Source organism: Callorhinus ursinus, unplaced genomic scaffold (genome assembly GCF_003265705.2).
Source record: "Callorhinus ursinus isolate GAN/ISIS: 27379988/994484 unplaced genomic scaffold, GSC_fseal_2.0 scaffold4, whole genome shotgun sequence".
In the NCBI taxonomy this organism is placed as follows: domain Eukaryota; kingdom Metazoa; phylum Chordata; class Mammalia; order Carnivora; family Otariidae; genus Callorhinus; species Callorhinus ursinus.
In genome coordinates, this window is record NW_027397066.1 from 47,080,084 (window position 1) to 47,099,690 (window position 19,607).

Consider the following 19,607-nt stretch of genomic DNA (forward strand, 5'->3'; position numbering starts at 1 on the left):
ATTTATATTTACCTATGAGTGATGTTGAGTATCTTTTGCCTATTGGCCACTTTTATGTCTTCTTTGAAAAAAATGTCTGTTCAGCTCCTTTGTTTTTCTAAAGCAGACTTTTTTATGTTGAGTTGTATGAGTTCTTCATATATTTTGGGTATTAACCCCTTACCAAATATATAATTTGCAAATATCTTCAGTAGGTTGCCTTTTTGTTTTGTTGATAGTTTCCTTTGCTGTGCAAAAGTTTTTTGTTAAAAAAAAAAAAAAACTTTCTTTTGGTGTAGTGCCAATTTATTTTTTCTTTTGTTTCCCTTGCCCATAGAGACAAATATGAAAAAATGTTGCTGAGTTCAATGTCAAAGTGATTACCACTTATGTTTTATTCCAGGACTATTATGGTTTCAGGTCCATATTTAATGTTTAATCCATTTTGATTTATTTTTATGTATGAGAGTGGTCCAGTTTTCCCAGCATCATTTATTGAAGAGACCTTCTTTTTCCCATTGTATATTCTTGCCTCCATTATTGTAGGTTAATTGACCCTGTAAGCATGGGTTTACTTCTGTTCTGTTGATCTATGTGTCTTTTGTGCCAATACCATACTGCTTTGATTACCATAGCTTTGTAGTATATCTTTTTAAAAATATTTCAGAGTGGGGAGAAAAGGGAGGGGCAGAGGGAGAGGATCTCAGACTCCCTGCTGAGCATGGACTTCTACTTGGGACCCCATCTCATAACTCTGAAATCATGACCTGAGCCAAAATCAAGAGTTGACTGCTCAATCAGCTGAGCCACCCAGGTGCTCCTGTAGTGTATCTTAAAATCTGAGATTGTGATACCTCCAGTTTTATTTTTCTCAATACCGTGTAGTCTATTTGGGGCCTTTTCTGATCCCATATACATTTTAAAATTATTTGATCTGTCAAAAATACTATTGGTATTTTGATAGGGATAACATTGTAATTGTAATCTGTAGATTGCATGGGTAGTACGAACGTTTTAACTATTTTAATTCTTCTAATCCATGAGAATGGAATATCTTTCCATTTGTGTCATCTTTAATTTCTTTCATCAGTGTTTTATAGTTTTCAGAGTATAGGTCTTTTACCTCCTTGGTTAAGTTTATTTCTAGGTATTTTATTGTTTTTGGTATAATTCTAAATGGAATTATTTTCTTAATTTCTTTGATATTTTATTATTCATGTATAGAAGTATAATATACTTCTATATATTAATTTTGTACCTATAATTTTACTAAATTCATTTATTGTAATAGTTTTTTGGTGGAGTCTTTAGGGCTTTAATGTATAGTAGCATGCCATCTGCAAATAATGACAGTTTCTTATCAATGTAGATGCCTTTTTTCTTTCTTGTCTTATAGCTGTGGTTAGGACCTCCAGTATTATGTTGAATAAAAGTGATGAGAGTGTCTTGTTCCTGATCTTAAAGGAAAGGCTCTCAGTTTTTCACCACTGAACATGATGTTGCTGTGGGTTTTTCCCATGTGGCCTTCATTATGTGGAGGTATGTTCCCTCTAAACCCACTTCATTGAAAGTTTTTATTAGGATGTTGAATGGATGTTGAATGGATGTTGAATTTTGTCAAGTGCTTTTTCTGCATAATGAGATGATATGATTTTTATTCTTCATTTTGTTAATGTGATGTATCATATTGATTTACAGATTTTGAACCATTGTTACATCTCTAGAGTAATCGCACTTCATTATTGTGAATGATCCTTTTAATGTATTGTTGAATGTGATTCACTCATATTTTGTGAGCACTGGATTACATTTTATGTGAATTTTAGCATAGTTCAATACTTGCAAAATGTGCTGCATAGTACAGACTTAAAATGTGCCCCCAGTTATTGGGTGGGATTTATTTCAGGGCTTCTTACCCAGTAGAGTGGAGCAGAATCTTACTGGTCTATGCTAAAGATCTCCTCAGGCCCCCACGGAGACTTTATTAAGGAAGGGCTGAGTGTGATAACCTTTTCATGCTGAGAAATTGCAAGTTAGGAGAGTGGTGCCGTGTCTCAGCACCAAGAATTCTAAGGATATAAGTAAATTAGGGCAAGTGATTTTCATTACAGTGTGCTATATAAGGGCTGTCAATTTAGATTTTCAGTAGTTTCTAGAATGGTATGTTCATTTATTTGTTGTCCTTATACCTTTTGGTAATTCTTTATAGTGCTAATATTTTATTTTAGTAACTTTGGGGAAGCAAAAAAGAAAACTGACACATATATAAATCTCAGGCTTGTGGAGAAGAGAAGAGTCAAGTACAGGATGAGTAGAATCAATGGAAACAAATGAATCTCTAGGGTTTGTTATAAGGAGATAAGAAAAGCATAGGGAATTATGTTGGGATAACATGTGGCTGTTATATTAAAAAGAAGATATTCACATATGCTTTAGAAATAGAGTAAACCTAGCAAAGAAAAATATATTGTCATTGTTTGCAACAATTGGCTCCTTATATTTCTTATATAGAGAGCATATCCACTTTAATATTTTACTAATATCTCAAACTCAAAATACCTAGTACTATATTTATCAATTTTTCTCTTTTCATTTTTTCTTATTTCCAAAAGTAGAACAGGATTAGACTCTTTCATTGTTAGGAAAATATTATATGTTCTTAGCAATTTTATGCAAATAACTAAATATAGATCTAAAAGTATATAACTATAAAGCTTTATTTGTTAAAACTGAGGTCCACACTCATATTTGTGAAATTCTATAAGATCTCTATGATTAAAAATTGTGGATTTTAATATAACAAACTGGAAGAAAATATTAAGCAGAGAATTATCTGTATTATCATCTTTTAATAAATACTGAAAAAAAAATCTCAATGACCACATGTGTCTGTGTGGCCAATTATGTTGGCACTAAGTCATGCTACCTTAATTTTCCTGAGCTAATAATAAAAGCATTGAGTTAAATATTCTACCTTTGTGATGCATTCATCACAGTAAAGGAAAAATAATGTCCTCTACAGAAAACTCTATGGTTCAGATATAGAAAAGAAGTGGGAGAATTGAGCTATACTGTGTCACACAACCATAGAAACCTCCAGAATTAAGAGCCTATGATGAAATACTTAGTCTTGTCAGAAGCAGTGATTTTCAAATGTCATTCATATCAATGTTGTTAATTTGAATGTTAAGGTTTTTATTCATATTTGACATATATACTTGATTTGATATACTATTCTTCCGAAGCTAGAAGCATGAAATGTTGCATTTATGTATATTCAAGTAACATTATAAGAAAATAGTCTACACTGGTTGTTCACATTTTATTCAGGTTTGAGAAACACTGCTATAATAGAACTACTGAGTGTATCAAGTGTATATGTGTATTAATCCTTAATGAAGCCCTGAAGTTCAAGAAGTAGGGCCAATCTATCTAAAATTTTCTCCCCACTAGAACATTTCATAAGAACTATCATTCAGGGGCGCCTGGGGGGCTCAGTCGTTAAGCATCTGCCTTCGGCTCAGGTTATGATCCCAGGATCCTGGGATCAAGTCCCGCATCGGGCTCTCTGCTCAGCAGGAAGCCTGCTTCTCCCTCTCCCGCTCCCCCTGCTTGTGTTCCCTCTCTCGCTGTGTCTCTCTCTGTCAAATAAATAAATAAAATCTTAAAAAAAAAAAAGAACTATCATTCATCCTCAGCGTTTTTTCTAACACATCAGGTATATTTCCTTCCTTTGCATCTGTATTCACTGCTTACTCCTTTGACTTGGATTGCTCTGTCCCATCCTCGCTGCTTTTACTTGACTAAATATCTCAACTAACAGCTTCTCTCCACTCCTGACTTACTGTAATATATATTCTTCTGAAAGTATTATCACATGACACATTTTACTTATTCATATATATCAGTGTCTCATATATCATTCATATATAGAAAATGCTTGTGTATATCATATACATATCATTATATGCAATTTTTTTCTGGGATGCCCCAAAATCTATAAGCTCCTTGAAGGACTGCAGAGCACAGTGCCTTGTAAATAGAGTGTGTACCATAAACATTGTTTTAAATGCACACAGAGTAAGAAATCTCACCAGCATCAGTGCATGCCAAATCTCCATTATAGAAGCATACGACCCTTTAAAAGGGAAGCCATATATTTGGGCATTTAAAGGGAAAATCTTCAAAGAAAGACCTATCATACCCTCCTCTCTTTACATAAAACATTATTCAGTCCCTACACAATGAAGGATCTATTCTTTATTAAGGTTTAATACACACATTTTTTTTTTTTGGTCTGTCTCCCTTCATTTAATATAATGTTTTTTTTTTAATGTTCATCCATGTTATAGCACGTCTTGGTGCTCAATTCCTTTTTATGGCTGTATAATGAACAATATCTCACGGTATAGATAGACCAAATTTCATTTACCACCCATTTGTCATTTATAGACATTTGGATTATCTTCATTTTTGGATATTATGAATACTGCTATAAACATTTTTGCAGAAGTTATTTTGCATGGACATGTTTTAAATTTCTTGGACATAGACTTAAGAGCAGGATTGTTGGATCAAATAAACTATGTTTAAAATTTTTGAGGAAAGCCAAAGAGTTTTCCAAGTGGTTGGTACATTTTATATTTCAATAAGAAGTGTATGAAATTTCCATCTACTTTACGTTCTAGCTAGCACTTATTATTGCCTTTTTTAAATTATTACTATAGCCATTATAGTGTATAAAGTGGTATCTCTTTATAGTTTGACTTACATTTCTTTAATAACTGATGATGTTTAGCATATCTTCATCTGCTCATTGGTCATCTGTATATCTTTCTTGGATAAAGGAAGAAATACATTCTGCATTTTTAATTAGGTTGTCTTTCAATTGTTGAATTATAAGAATTCTTCAGTTATTCTGGATACCAGCCTCTTATCCAATATATAATTTGCAAAATTTTCTCTCATTTTGTGGATTGTCTTTTCAAAAACTTCCTTGATAGCATCCTTTGAAACACAAAAGTCATATTTATTAACTTTTGTTGGCGTTAGCTTTTTGTGTCATATCTGAGAAACCACTACTTAATCCAAAGTCCCAAAGATTTACACGGATTTTATCTTCTAAGAATTTTATAATGTTACCTCTTAGATTTAGGTTGTTCATTCATATAGAATTAAAATTTGCATATGGTATAAGGTAGGCACTGTTTAAAAGCCAGTTCTTGCAATACCATTAGTTTAAAAAATAAAACTCTATTTAATCATCTCAGAACTTTTGTTGAAAATAAATTGGCCATAGATGTATACAACTTTATTTCTAGATTCTCAATTCTGTTTCATTGAACTATGTGTTTATCTTTATCCTAGGAGAACAAAATCTTCATTACTATGGCTTTGTAGTAAGTTTTGAAATAAGGACATTTTAATCCTTGAACGTGGTTGTTCAAGTTTCTTTAGCAACTCTGAGTTATGTGCATTTTCATATGAACTTCTGGATTACCCTGCCATTTTTACAAAGAGATCAAATGAAATTCTGACGGAGATTACAATGAATCTATAGATCAATTTGGGAGTATTACCCTCTTGACAATAGCAACTCCAAACAATGAACATGGGATAGCTTTGCACTTACTTAGATCTTAATTCTTTTTCTAGGTTTTGTAATTTTCAGCATACAAATCTTATACTTTTTTATTAAGTTTATTCCTAAATAACTTATTGGTTTTGATGCTATTTTAAATTGTTTTATTTTCAGTGGATTGTTCACTGCCAGTGTATAGAAATACAATTAATCTTTTTTTTAAAGATTTACTTATTTATTAAAAAGCACGCATGAGCAGGGGAAGGGTAGAGGAGAGGGAGAGGATAGAGAGAGAATCTCAAGTGACTCTGCCCTGAGCACAGAGCTCCACCCAGGGCTCCATCCCAGGACCCCGAGATCATGACCTGAGCCAAAAACCAAGAGTTGGATGCTTAACCAACTGAGCTATCCAGGTGCCCCAGAAATACAATTAAGTTTTATATCTTGTATCTTTTGACCTTGCAGAATTTATTAGCTCTAATTATGTGTATTTATGTGAATTTCTTAACAATTTCAATATACGATATCATGTAATCTGCAAAAAGACATAATTCTACTTTTTCCTTTTCAACCTTTTTTTCTTTTCCTTTCCAATTGCCTGGCTAGAATCTTCAGTACAATCTTGAGTATGGTAGTGATAGCAGATATCTCTGCTTCTTTCAAATTAAAGAGGGAAAGCTTACAGTCTTTCATCATTATGACTGTGTTGTTTGTTTTTTATAGATGACCTCTATTAGGTTGAGAATGTTCCTTTATTTACCTAGCTGGGGTGTGTGTGTTTAATCATCAAAGAGAACTGGATTTTGTTAAATGCTTTTTCTTTACCAAATGAGATGATCATGTATTTTTTTTACTATATTAGTCAGTATGTATAGTACAATGATTACTTTTTGTGTGTTGAACTACCCTAGTATTACTTAGATAAATCCCAGTAAGTCATGTTGAAAAACTCCTTTATGTGTTATTGAATTTGGTTTGCTATTTTGAGGATTTTTGTGTTTATATTCATAAGATATATTGGTCTGTAGTTTTCTTTATAATGTCTTTATCTGGTTTTAGTAACAGAGTGATATTTATACCATGGTATTCTCTTGATTCTTTGTAATTATTTGTGAAGGATTAATATTATTAAATATTTGTTAGAATTTGCTAGAGAAGAAACCTGGTTAACAGATTTTCTTTGTGGGAAGTATTTTGATTATTAATTCAATTTCTGTACTTCCTGTAGTTCTATTCAGATTTTCTACTTTGAGTCAATTTCTGTAGTTTTTGTCTCTAAGAATCTATCCATTTTATCTAAGTAATATGATTTTTAGCATATAATTGTTCATAATATTCTCTAACAATACTTTTTATTTCAGTAACCTCCTTTACTTAATTTGTGAGTTTAGGAAATTCTCTTCTCACATCTTTGCTTGGTTTGTCAGTTTTGTCAATTGATTTTTTTTTAATTTCTATTGTATAATACATTTCTGCCCCAATACTTACCAATTTTTCTAGTTTATGTGGAAACTACATTATTTGAAAACATTCTTATGTATTTAGAACTATAATTTTTTTCTGCAAGCACAAAGTTAACTGCATCTTATAAATGTTGTTTTTGTTTTCACTTATTTACATTTATTTTCTAATTTTCTTTGTGATTTATTCTTGGATGCATTGGTTAAATTGTTGCTTAAATTTCACATTATTTTGACTTTCTCAAATTATCTTCCAACTTCATTCATTAGTGGTGAGAGAACATGTTTTGTATGATTTATATCCTTTTAAATTTATTGAAAATTTTTTTTGGCCTCACAATGTCTATCTTGGTGAATGTTCCAAGTGCACTTAAAATGAGTATGTATTCTGCTCTGGAATGGTGTGCCAATCTGTCTTTTAATTGCATTGTTTAATCCATTCACAGGACACAGGTAGAATTTATGTCTGTCATTTTGTTATTGACTTTTATATACCTTACATATTTTTCTGTTTCTTTATTCCTCCATTACTGTCTTTTTTGATAAATTGATATTTTCTAGTATACCAATTTAACACAATTGTCATTTATTTTACTATATATTTTGTGTGTGCTTAGTGATTGCTTAAAATGATTACAATCTGGTTTAGATTAACAGCAACTAAATTTCAATAGTGCACAAAAATCTATTTCAATACAGCTTCATTCCCTCTTCTTTCCTTTATACTTTTATGTTTATATATATTACATCTTTATACATTATATTTCCATAAAATAGCTCTGATTATTGCTTTATGCAGTTGTCTTTTAAATCAGATAGGAAGAAAAACCAGTTACAAAAAAATTAATTACATTATCATTTATTTACCTGTTTAGTTACCTTTATTAGTTTATTTAAGTGAATTTGGGATAGTGTCTAGTGTCTTTATGTTTCAGCCAAAAGAAGCCTCTGTATTATATCTTATACAGAAGATTCAGGGGCTATTTCTCTTAGCTTTTGTCTTGGTGGGTCTTAATTGCTTCCTCATTTAAAAAATAATTTGTGTGAATATAGAATTCTTAGTTAACAGGTTTTTTTTTCTTTCAAAATTTTGAATATGTAATCTCACTGCCTCTGGCTTCCATAATTTCTGATGAGAAATGAGTTGTAAATCTTATTGAGGAGCCCCTGAATATGATGAGTCACTTCTCTGTGCTTTCAAGATCCTATGTCCTGTCTTTTGACAGTTTGATTATAAAGTATCTAGCTACAGATCTCTTTGAATTTATCCAAATCATAGGTCACTGAATATTATAGATGCATATATTAATATTTGTCACTAAATTTTGTAAATTTTCAGAATCTTTTTTTTTTCAAATTTTTTTTGTCCATCCCTTTCTCCTCTTTCTAGAACTCTCATTGTGGTGATCCACGATCCATTGTTTTTGTATAACACCCAGTGCTCCATGCAGTACTTACCCTCCTTAATACCCATCACCAGGCTAACCAATCCCCCCCTCCCCTCTCCCCTCTAAAACCCTGTTCATTTCTCAGAGTCCATAGTCTCTCATGGTTCATCTCTCCCTCTGATTTCCACCCCCCTTCATTTTTCCCTTCCTTCTCCTAATGTCCTCGCTGCTATTCCTTATGTTCCACAAATAAGTGAAACCATAGGATAATTGACTTTCTCTGCTTGACTTATTTCACTTAGCATAATCTCCTCCAGTCCCATCCATGTTGATGTAAAAGTTGGGTATTCATCCTTTCTGATGGCTGAGTCATATTCCATTGTATATATGGACCACATCTTCTTTATCCATTCATCTGTTGAAGGGCATCTCAGCTCTTTCCACAGTTTGGCTATTGCGGACATTGCTGCTATGAACATTGGGGTGCATATGGCCCTTCTTTTCACTACATCTATGTTTTTGGGGTAAATACCCAAGAGGGCAATTGCTGGCTAATGGGGTAGCTCTATTTTTAAATTTTTTGAGGAACCTCCACACTGTTTTCCAAAGTGGCTGTACCAACTTGCATTCCCACCAACAGTGTAAGAGGGTTCCCCTTTCTCAACAACCTCTCCAACATTTGTTGTTTCTTTCCATGTCCATTTTTGCCATTCTCACTGGTGTAAGGTGGTATCTCAATGTGGTTTTGATTTGAATTTCCCTGATGGCTAATGATGATGAACATTTTTTCATGTCTGTTAGCCATTTGTATGTCTTCTTCAGAGAAGTGACTTTTCATGTCTTCTACCCATTTTTGACTTGATTGTTTTTTGGGTGTTGAATTTGAGAAGTTCTTTATAGATCTTGGATACCAGCCCTTTATCTGTAGTGTCATTTGCAAATATCTTCTCCCATTCTGTGGGTTGCCTCTTTGTTTTGTTGACTGTTTCCTTTGCTGTGCAGAAGCTCTTTATCTTGATGAAGTCCTAAAAGTTCTTTTTTGCTTTTGTTTCACTAGCTTTTGGAGATGTATCTTGAAAGAAGTTGCTATGGCCGATATCAAAGAGGTTACTGCTTATGTTCTCCTCTAGGATTTTGATGGACTCCTGTCTCACATTGAGGTCTTTCATCCATTTTGAGTTTATCTTTGTTTATGGTGTTATTCTTCTGCATGTGGCTGTCCAGTTTTCCCAGCACCATTTATTGAAGAGACTGTCTTTTTTCCATTGCATGTTTTTTCCTGCTTTGTCAAAGATTATTTGACCAAAGAGTTGAGGGTCCATATCTGGGTTCTCTATTTTGTTCCAATGGTCTATATTCTGTTTTTGTGCCAGTACCATGCTGTCTTGGGGATCACAGCTTTGTAATATAGCTTGAAATCGGGCAACGTGATGCCACCAGCTTTTTCTTTTTCAACATTTCCTTGCGATTCGGGGTCTTTTTTGATTCCATACAAATTTTGGGATTCTTTGTTCCAGCACTTTGAAAAATATCACTGGAATTTTGATTGGGATGGAACTGAAGGTATAGATTGCTCTGGGTAGCATAGGCATTTTAGCAATGTTTATTCTTCCAATCCATGAGCATGGAATATTTTTCCATCTTTTTGTGTCTTCTTCAATTTCTTTCATGAGTGTTCTATAGTTCCTAGAGTATAGATCCTTTACCTCTTTGGTTAGGTTTATTCCGAGGTATCTTATGGTTTTTGGTGCTATTGTAAATGGAATTATTTCTCTAATTTCTCTTTCTATGGTTGTCAGTGTATAAGAAATCAACTGATTTCTGTGCATTGATTTTGTATCCTGCCACATTACTGTATTGCTGTATGAGTTCTAGTAATTTGGGGGTGGAGTCTTTTGTGTTTTCCACATAAAGTATCATGTCATCTGCAAAAAGAGAGAGTTTGACTTCTTCTTTGCCAATTTGAATGCTTGTATTTCTTTTTGTTGTCTGATTGCTGTTGCTAGGACTTCTAGTACTATGTTGAACAATAGTGGCAAGAGTGTGCATCTTTGACGTGTTCTTGATCTTAAGGGAAAGGCTCTCAGCTTTTCCCCATTGAGGATGATATTCGCTGTGGGTTTTTCATAGATGGATTTTATGAACTTGAGGAATGTTCCCTCTATCCCTATACTCTGAAGAGTTTTAATCAGGAAATGATGTTGTATTTTGTCAAATGTTTTTTCTGCATCAATTGAGAGGACCATATGGTTCTTCTCCCTCCTCTTATTAATGTGATCTATCACATTGATTAATTTTCGAATGCTAAACCACCCTTGCATCCAAGGGATAAATCCCACTTGGTCGTGGTGGATGATCCTTTTAATGTATTGTTGGATCCTATTAGCTAGGATTTTGTTGATGATTTTGGAATCCATATTCATCAGGGATATTGGTCTGAAATTCTCCTTTTTGATGGGGTCTTTGCCTGGTTTGAGGATTAAGGTAATGCTGGCCTCAAATAATGAGTTTGGAAGTTTTCCTTCTGTTTCTATTTTTTTGAAACAGCTTCAGTAGAATAGGTATTATTTCTTCTTTGAATGTTTGGTAGAATTTCCCAGGGAATCCATCAGGCCCCGGACTCTTGTTTTTTTGGGAGGTTTTTGATCACTGCTTCAATCTCATTACTAGTTATCGGCCTATTCAGGTTGTCAATTTCTTCCTGTTTCAGTCTAGGCATCTTATAGGTTTCTAGGAAGGCATCCATTTCATCCAGATTGCTCAGTTTATTGGCATGTAGTTAATAATTTCTAATAATTGTTTCTATTTCCTTGGTGTTAGTCGTGATTTCTCCCCTTTAATTCATTTTATTAATTTGGGGTCTTTCTCTCCTCTTTTGGATAAGTCTGGCCAGTGGTTTATCGATCTTATTCTTTCAAAGAACCAGCTTCTAGTTTTGTTGCTCTGATCTACTGTGTTTCTGGTTTCTAATTCATTGATCTCTGCTCTAATCTTATTTCTCTTCTATTGCATGGCTTAGGCATCATTTGTTGCTTTTTCTCTAGTTCTTTAAGGTGTAGAGTTAGTTGGTGAATTCGGGATTTTTCTATTTTTTTGACTGAGGCTTGGATGGTTATGTATTTCCCCCTTAGGACCGCCTTTGCAGTATCCCATAGGTTTTGGACTGATGTGTTTTCCTTCTCATTGGTTTCCATGAATTGTTTAAGTTCTTCTTTGATTTCCTGGTTGACCCAAACATTCTTGAGCAGAGTGGTCTTTAGCTTCCAAGTGTTTGAATTTCTGCCAAATTTTTTCTTGTGATGGAGTTCCAGTTTTAAAGCATTGTGGTCTGAGAATATGCAGGGAATAATCTCAATCTTTTGGTATCAGTTGACACCTGATTTGTGACCCAGTATGTGGTCTATTCTGGAAAAAGTTCCATGTGCTTGAGAAGAATGAGTATTCTGTTGTTTTAGGGTAGAATGTTCTGTATATATCTATGAGGTCCATCTGGTCCAGTGTATCATTCAAAGCTCTTGTTTACTTGTTGATTTTCTGCTTAGATGATCTGTCTATTGCTGAGAGTGGAGTATTGAGGTCTCCTACAATTAACCAAAATAAAGAGTCATATTGATAACGATATGTTAACAGTTGGCTTATGTAGATGGTTGCTCCCATGTTGGGGGCATAGATATTTACAATTGTTACATCTTCTTGTTGGATTATAGTGTCCTTCTCTGTCTCTAACTACAGACTTTAGTTTAAAATCTAATTTGTTTGATATAAGAATTGCTACCCCAGCTTTCTTTTGAGGTCCGCTGGCATGGAAGATGGATCTCCATCCCTTCACTTTTAGTCTGGATGTATCTTTAGGTTCAAAATGAGTCTCTTGTAGATAGCATATGGATGGGTCCTGTCTTTTTATCCAATCTGCAACCCTGTGCCGTTTTATGGGAGCATTTAGGCCATTCACGTTGAGAGTGATTATTGAAAGATATGAATTAATTGTCATGATGATGCCTGTGAAGATGTTGTTTTTATAGATTGCCCCTGTAAATTTCTGTTGTATATCACTCTTGGGGTCTTTTTCCTTTATAGAACCCCCCTTAATATTTATTGTAGGGCTGGCTTAGTGGTCACATATTCTTTCAGTTTCTGCCAGTCTTGGAAGCTCTGCATCTCTCCATCCATTCTAAATGAGAGCCTTGCCGAATAAAGTATTCTTGGCTGCATGTTCTTCTCGTTTAGTGCCCTGAATATGTCTTGCTAGCCCTTTCTGGCTTGCCAGGTCTCTGTGGATAGGTCTGACATTATTCTGATGTTCCTCCCTCTGTACATAAGGAATCTCTTCCCCCTAACTGCCCTTAAGGTGGTTTCCTTGGTTCTAAGATTTGCAAGTTTTATTATTACATGCCGGGGTGTTGGCCTGTTTTCCTTGATCTTGGGAGGGGCCCTCTCTGCCTCTAGGACACAAATGTTTGTTTCATTCCCCAGATTAGGGAAGTTCTCAGCTACAATTTGCTCAAATACATCTTCTAGTCCTCTCTCTCGACTTCCTCCAGGATTCCAATAATTCTGACATTGGAACACTTCATGTTGTCACTTACTTCTCTGATTCTGTTTTCATGGATTCTGAGTTGTTTTTCCCTGGCCTCCTCTTTTCCCTTTTTATCTATTAAATTGTCTTCCAGGTCACTTATTCATTCTTCTGCCTCACTTACCCTATGTGTTAGATTATTTAGATTAGACTGGATCTCACTGATAGCATTTTTAAGTTCTGCCAATTCAGCTTTCATTTCTGCCCTTAGAGACTCTATGCTGCCATTAATTGATTTCTCCATTCTAGCTATTGTCTTCACAATTTCTAGACTGAATTCCATTTCCAACATCTTGGTTATATCTGCATCCATTTGTAAATCTGTGGCGTAAATCATAATCTGAGTCTTTTCTAATTTGGGGGTTCCTCCTCCTTGTCATTCTGTTGATGGGTGTTTGAGGGAATGTATAGAGTCCAAATTATTGACCAGAACCCAAACAGGAATCACCTGTTTTCTAGGGACCTTAGGGTTGCTGGCCTCTTGTTTTCCCAGCGGGTCTTCTGGGGGAGGGCCCTGCCATGCTGTTACTCAGGCAACCCTGTTTGGGCAGAGTTGCCCTTCCCCCTGTGGTGGGGGATGGGCTCAGTTGGAATCAGTTTATTGGGGATTTGTTCTCTGGCGGCTTTCCATGTCTCTTCCAAGAGTCAGAGCAAAAGGGACCATTTCCAACCCTCTGCCTCAGAGCAGAGAGATGACAGTCTGTTCTTCAGTGAGCTTTCCAGGCCACATTGTCTCCATTTCTGTCTGTGCTTCTATAAACTGCAGCGTCCTGGTTGTGCGCCCCTCCGCAGCGCTCTCTGTCCAGCCTCCAGGTCGGGGCACGTCTCTGCCCTTTGTGCTTCTAAAACTGCCAGCAGCTCCCAGTTCACACGTGCCAGCCGGATGCTCTGGGTTTCCATCCTGGGGTCTGCAATAAGGTCCTTTCCCCGCTGCTACTGGTCTGTGAGTCTGTCGCTCACCAGCGGTGCAGCATCCCCACAGCCAGGCTCCCTCCCAATGCCGTTTATCCTCTGATATCTGCCCACAGAATCACAGCTCCCTTCTTTGTACCTCGAAACCAACTGCCTGCGATATTCTGTTTTTGGAGGTCCAGATCTATCTTCTTACATCTCAGGCTGAATTCGTGGGCTCAGAGTGGTCTGGTAGATATCCAGCTCAATTAGGGGACCAGTTTGAGTAGGGTCCCCTACTCCTCCATCATCTTTTCTTCTTGCAGACAGAATAATCTCAATTGACTCTTCAAGTTGGCTGATTCTTCCCTCTACCTATGAAAAATTGCTACTGTGACATCTAATGAAATTTTAAATTTTAGTTATTATAGTTTTCAACCTTAGAATTTCTTTTGTTTTATAATTTCTCTTTTCTATAATATTCTCTATTTGCTGAAATATTACTCCCATATCTGCCTTAAATCTTTAGACTATTTCCTTCTAATCTTTGGATATTATCAAAATAGTTGGTTTAAATCTTTGTCTATTAAATAAAACATCTGGGCTTTCTCAGAGACAGTTTATATTGACTCCTTTTTTTCCCCATATATGGGAAATAATATCCTATTTCTTTGAATGACATAATTTCCTTTTGAAAACTAGCTTCAGCAGTTTTCCTGCAATCAGTGAGCCTCAGATAATGGCAAGTCTTTGGTTAATTTCCAGAGTTCTAAAAAGGTGACTCTAACAAATTTCTTTCTAGTGTTCTTGCTGTTTTTACAGATGACAAGAATTTTTGAGGTCCTAACTTTGCCATTCACTGACATCATTCCAAAAATATCATAATTGAATTTAAATTCCTTTAGTCAGGATTCATTAATGACATTTCCACTATTCCCTATTGCCATATCCCTAGCACTCTATCCATACTCTTTGACCTGCCTATGAGGACTTAGAGTGTGCAGCCCTTTGTATCAATTCATTTATTTTGAATTTCTAGGTCAAATGTGGAATTATTTTGGTAATTTATAACCCAAAGAATTATAAAGGTCAACCACCTAATCACACACCTACTAAAATTTAATACTATATTTTTTACATCTTTGCTAATTTGAAACTTTAATATGTTCTCATGCTTGCTTAAATTTGCCTTTTTTACAAAGGACTGGATTCGATGTATTAATTTATATTCTGTTTTTGCTTGTGTTAATTGCTTAATCATCTAGTTTGCCCTTTTCACCCATAGTTTAATTTGTGTTTAGTTGTATTCTATTGAATTGCAAAAAACAAATTACCGGCTATGTTAAAGGGGATTCACTGAATGACTGCACAAAGAAATGTTTAAGAAACCTCAAGCTAGGCTTCTTAACTTGAATTTTCTATAGTGTTTGGCATGTTATGGATAATTTTTGAATATGAAAGCAGTTCTAATGCCCCAACAGTAACAAGTTGCTCTATTCATGACCTAGTTCTTTTACTGTTTATTATTATATATTTCTTCTTCTTTGTATTCTATTAATCTCTATAGCACACTTACACTTCAAGGCTTCTGCTTCCTCACAGATTTGATTGTTCTTTCTCTTTACTATTCTTTCATTTTGTGTCATTCTCTGCAACTGCTTACTTATTCCATTTAGTTGATATTCAAACAACCAAGAGATATTTTTTAATTGGATAAGACTATAACAACCCATTATGAATCCTGTCAGTTGCATAAAGCTTTCATGCTTGTCCACTTCATAAGTTACTGGCCATTATAGACATCTGGATTTGTTAATGTGTCCCTCTAGATAGTTTTTGTAAAGTCAATATAGTAAAGTTAGGTTGTAAAAGCAAAAGGAAACTACCAAATGTATGAGCAAACTGACAAACCAAGAGTTTTTGTAAGATTGCATTTTTCATAGCACATCTAATGAAGTACTTCATTTCCTTGAATATATACATTCACTCAAATTTAAACTCCTCTATATTTTATTCCTATTCCTTTGATAAATAACAAATTGCCACAGTTGCATAAAACAAACAAAAAACCACCATTATCTCATACTGTCTTTCGGTCAAGAGTCTGAGTATTTTTAGCTGGGTCCTCTGTTAAGGGTCTCATTAGTCTTCTATCAAAAAGTTGGCTGGCTGCACTTTTATCTCAGATTTTAGGTCCTCTTTCAAAGCTCACTAAATGTCAATTCTTTTTTTTGTACTTATAGTATTGAAGAGCCCATTTTCTTGCAAGATGACCACCTATGTTTTCTTTTAAAAGTTTTATGGTTTCAGTTCTTATTTTCAAGTCTTTAATCCATTTTGAATTAATTTTTGTGTATGGTGAAAGATGGTTCAGTTTCATTCTTTACTATGTGACTGTCGAGTTTTCTCCACACCATTTATTGAAGAGACCATCCTTTCCCCATTATATATCCTTGGTTATTTTTGATCATAAATTGACATATATGCATGTTTATTTCTGGGATATCTATTCTGTTCCAATGATCTGTCTGTTTTTATATGCCAGTCCCATATGGTTTTGACTACTGTAGCTTTGTAGTATAGTTTTAAATTAGTGAATAATGCCTTCAGATTTGTTCTTTTTCAACATTGGTTTGGCTATTTAGGTTCTTGTGTAGTTCCACACAAATTTTAGGATTGTTCTGTTTCTGTGGATTTTGGTAGGGATTGCATTGAATCTGTATATTGCTTTGGGTAACATGGACGTTTTAACAATATTCTTCCAGTCCATGTTCACTGAGTATCTTTATTTCTTTATGTCATTGATTAAAAAAAAAACTGAAGATGATACAGTTTTCAGTGTACAGGTCTTTGATCTCCAGAAGTGTTCTTTCTTGTTATTTAAACTTTGTTAGTTAGCTTGGCGGTTGGGGCTGTGGGGAGAAGTTTCTGTTGTTTTGATTATGCTTCAAATTTATCTTGTTTTCTCTTTGAACTTACTTAAATAACTTTTGCAACCACAACCATACCCCAAAATGACTCTTAACAAATGTCTTCATTTATTAAATATAGCAGTTAATTTCAATCCTTATCTTGCTTGAACGTAGTATAATGTTCTTATCAAAACATATTCTGCACAGGACTTCCAGGACTCTAAATTTGTGTCATTTCTTAGGGTTGCATTTTCTCAGACTCCTTTGCAGAGTCACTCTTATTTACACATTCTATTAACACTGGGGTTCTCCAGACTTGTTTTTGGTCTTTTAATCTTGATATCTATGCTAATTCCCTAAATGATGTCATCAGTTAGCATCTTTTTTGATGATTCCTAAATTTATATTACTTAGCAAGGCATCTTAACTCTAGAGTTACATACCCAACTGACTACTTGAACATTTTACATGTGTCTAGTAGGCTTCTAAAACTTTTCTGGGGTGCTTGAGTGGCTCAGTCGTTAAGCATCTGCCTTCGGCTCAAGTCATGATCCCAGGGTCCTGGGATCAAGCCTCACATCGGGCTCCCCACTCTGCTGGAAACCTGTTTCTTCCTCTCCCACTCCCTCTGCTTGTGTTCCCTCTTTTGCTGTGTCTCTCTCTGTCAAATAAATAAATAACATCTTAAAAAAAAACTTTTCTAAAAAAAAATGTTATTTTATCCTCTCTTAATCTCCAATCAATTCTGTTCTTCTTGCATTATTTCCCATGGCTACTCCCTCATTCAATTAAAAAAGATATATTTCTCTTTCCTTTTTTCTCAAAAACAAGTATCTTCCAGTTAATGCTGTTGGACTTATATAAAGAATATAGCTACTTTTCAACACCTCTATTGCTACCCCTCTGTTTCAAGCCACCAATATGTCTCTCATAGATTTTTTGGTGTCTCCTAATTGTCTCTGTGCTTCCATCCTGATGCTTCTTTAGTTTATTAGCAACATAGCAGTTGAATTCATTCTATTAAAATGTAAGTTAGGCCATGTTATTTCCCTGCTTACCATTTAGCTATTTCCTTTCTTATTCAGCGAAAATCCAGTTCTTCTGTTGTCCTCTAAGGTGCTGTAGGAATTAAGAGATATGTCCAAAAACAATAGAACTAACAATTTATCCTTCTACACTTGCCTCCTCCCAATTTCTGGCAACATGCAAGCTGCTTCTCCAGAGCCTTTATACTGGCTATTTCCAGATATCAATAGGGCTTATTCCCCCACCACTTTCTTAAATGCTTACCCTCAAAGATCATTTTCTCAGAGTTTCCATGGCCATGGTGGCAATAACTTCAGGCTCTCCTTGGAGATATCACATAGCATACAAAACTTCATGTTTTTCTCCTTGACACTTGTCATACACAAGCTTTGTTTTATGTATGCAATATATACCTTTCTGTCACCAGAATATAAACTGAATGAGTGTAGGGATTTTTGCCCAGTTTACTGCTCCATCTCAAGACAAAAAAAAAACAAAAAAAAAACAGCAGCTGGTATATAATGGTGCCCTAACAATATTTATATTAATATTTATATTAATATAAATATTAATATATTTATATTAATAAATACATTTTATTCTGTAGCCCAATATAGCATTTTCAATACTTCATGATTAAGGTCTCTTTTATTTCTTGTATTTCTCTTGTATTTCTCACTTAGATGTTCATGGTGGGCACTTTATATTCTTCACATTACCAGAGAAAGAAGGTGATCAAGTGTGCTTTTGCATCACAACATAAACTAACAGTGGCATGCTCTGCTCCTTGCAAATAACAGCCTTGAAATTTTGAGTCATCATAGGTATTTGGGTTGAATTATTAGGAAGCACATTGTGGCCACAAATTTAAGTAAGCCAAATTCTCGACCCTCATTTATTAATACATCAATACTAAAACTCTTAATTTTATTTGTACCTCTCTTTGTCTGTCTCAATCTGCTTTAGGCTTAGAAGATGAAGATGGATGGATCTTCAATAATGAACCTGAAAAAAAAAATAAGACATTGAGAAATAAATTGAGCGGCATTTCCTGTGTAAACTAGCAGGTACTGCATCACCAAGGGGATGGCTTAAATTTTTAGTGCTTTTATAAATTTGGATCTTGTATTTTTATTTCAATGGTTTGTAACTATATTGGGACTGGATTTTTACTACTGTAGATCAAATGTGTGGGCTTAGAAAATACAAGTCCAGGGCGCCTGGGTGGCTCAGTTGGTTAAGCGACTGTCTTCGGCTCAGGTCATGATCCTGGAGTCCCAGGATCGAGTCCCGCATCGGGCTCCCTGCTCAGCGGGGAGTCTGCTTCTCCCTCTGACCCTCTTCCCTCTCGTGCTCTCTATCTCTCATTCTCTCTCTCTCTCAAATAAATAAATAAAATCTTAAAAAAAAAAAAAAAAGAAAATACAAGTCCAGGTATGCCTCTCTAGTTTGATATTATCTATGAATATGTCTGTTTAAATAAGCAATTATAGTTGAGGCAAAGATTATGTTAAAGGAAAAATAAAACATTTTATTAGTTAAAATTCAACTCCAAGAATGTCTTGTATGTAAGGTTTATATAAATTAACAGAATAGGACTTTGGTTGTTTTTTTTTTTTTTTCTCTATATGTTGTTCATTAGGATCAGATTTCTAGTCTGATTTCAGCCTATAGAACATTCTGTTGTATGTTTTGTGCCAGGCAAAAATAGGCATTGTTAGAACAAGTGCTTGAAGTTCTGTTCCTATATAGAATATTTTAATCTAAAATTAGGGAAAAAATGGTAGTATTTTG